Here is a 1,728-nt window from a genome sequence, read left to right as displayed (position 1 = left end):
TTTTCTTGCTCTTCAAACTGGGGTATAGGTAAAATATTATCTATTTCTTTCTACTCTCATGGTAAAGTGAGCCAAAGGAGAGACTGAGGCATAACAGAAAAATCTTGTTCTCCTGAGGCATTACATTTTCTGATAATATTTATTATCAGATTGTTTTCTCAGGTAAAAGCATTGATTTTCAAACAATGCTCACTAAAACTTTTGTACTTTTAAATATTTATTCCAAGCCTTCTGCAAATAAAGAAGTATTGTCCCTCAGTGAATCAAAATCTCTCTTGAGTTTCTCAATTGCTTTCATTACCTATAAATATTAGAATTTAATTCCAGGATTTCATTGTGAAAAAAATTATTGAAAATTATTTGAAAATTATTCTATTAAAACAAAGATGCATGTGATTGTAGAAGAAAGTATATATTCACTTGCTTTTACCGGTCAATCAAAATTTGAAGAAAATTTTGAGTGTTATAGCTCTTTTAGAATTTGTCTAGTGGGCTTTCTGGTTTTTACGAGAAAGTCCTTCCAAAAAATTATTGAACAAAAGAAATCGTGTGCTTATCCCCAAATAAATAACTCACTCTTCTCAGCTTTTTATTATTCTGAGTGAGACTTCATTTGATTTTTTTAAATAAAAGCAGAAAACTATGATTCTTTAATAAATGTGCGGATAAAACAGTAGGCTGGCTACAAATTTTTTCTAAAATATTTAATGGACCGTTACCCTGATGTAGGCCAAATAGTAACTGCTGGGATCGGTTCAGTGTCTGTTTTAGAGTAGATCTCTGTCTCTAGAATGGGATAGAGATGTAAGCAAATGCAGTTATGACATTCTCTGGCCAGTCATGCACCATAAAATATATTTTTCTGATTTTAAGTAAAACGTAATTTCACCTTTATTCCCTCTGTGGTGATGGTGATGTCATAGTGAGGTAGGGGACAAGTAGGACTCATTTCCCGGACCAGATTGAAAACTGGCTAAAACTGACAAGTGGCTCTGAAAGCTCCCCATCAGCGTAAGACATTCCCACCAGCACTGCGACAGTTGACAAATTCCATGGCAACACCCAGAAGCTACCGGTCATTTTCTAGAGATTTCTGAATAACCCATTTCTTAATTTGCATGTAAATAAAAGTGGGCATAAATACAGCTACCTAAAACCCATAGAAGTACCCCAGGCTCCTTTTCTCAGTGCAGTGTCTATGGGATAGCCCTGTTCTGCAATGAGTAGTCACAGAACTGTTAACACTGCCACTTCAATAAAGCTACTTACTTCTACCACGAGTTTGCTCTTGAATTCACTCCTAAGTGAAGCCAAGAAGCTGCCCTACATCACTAGTAAGTCAACCAGTAGCTTGAGAAGAGGTGGCAAGAGGCAGTAAGGTAGGGACAGTGGACAAATGATGAGATGTCAGCAATAGGTGGTGGTCAGCGAGACAGCAAGGCAAATGGCAACCCAAGCTCCAAGGGTTGTAGTAGTGAGTATGTAACATCAAAGAGCTTCTAATACTGAAGAGCTGGAACACTAACCAAAGGCTCTTTTCAGGGCCATCATCTTTCCTGACAAGTAATGGAGTCAAGCGAATGGGCAAGTGGCCACAGTACTGCTGCCTTGTGGAGTACTCACTGTTCTGGCTGGTGGGTGATAGGTCTGCACGGTGGTCTACCTGTGGCAGCTGAGCCTATCCAAGCTGGGGGGTACCTGAGGAGACCATCACCCAGTTCTCATGTT

General features: G+C 38.8%; 1 non-coding gene across 1 annotated transcript; it reads left to right on the top strand.

Annotated features, from left to right (window-relative positions):
• The first annotated feature begins 458 nt into the window (after positions 1 to 458).
• Positions 459 to 520, top strand: LOC117071711. The gene has a single exon (XR_004432461.1). It is a non-coding gene; the product is annotated as a U7 small nuclear RNA (small nuclear RNA).
• Positions 521 to 1,728: the final 1,208 nt, after the last annotated feature.

The sequence above is a fragment of the Trachypithecus francoisi genome, unplaced genomic scaffold (genome assembly GCF_009764315.1).
Source record: "Trachypithecus francoisi isolate TF-2019V2 unplaced genomic scaffold, Tfra_2.0 Lachesis_group3, whole genome shotgun sequence".
Taxonomy (NCBI): domain Eukaryota; kingdom Metazoa; phylum Chordata; class Mammalia; order Primates; family Cercopithecidae; genus Trachypithecus; species Trachypithecus francoisi.
This window is presented reverse-complemented; position numbering and strand designations above follow the sequence as displayed.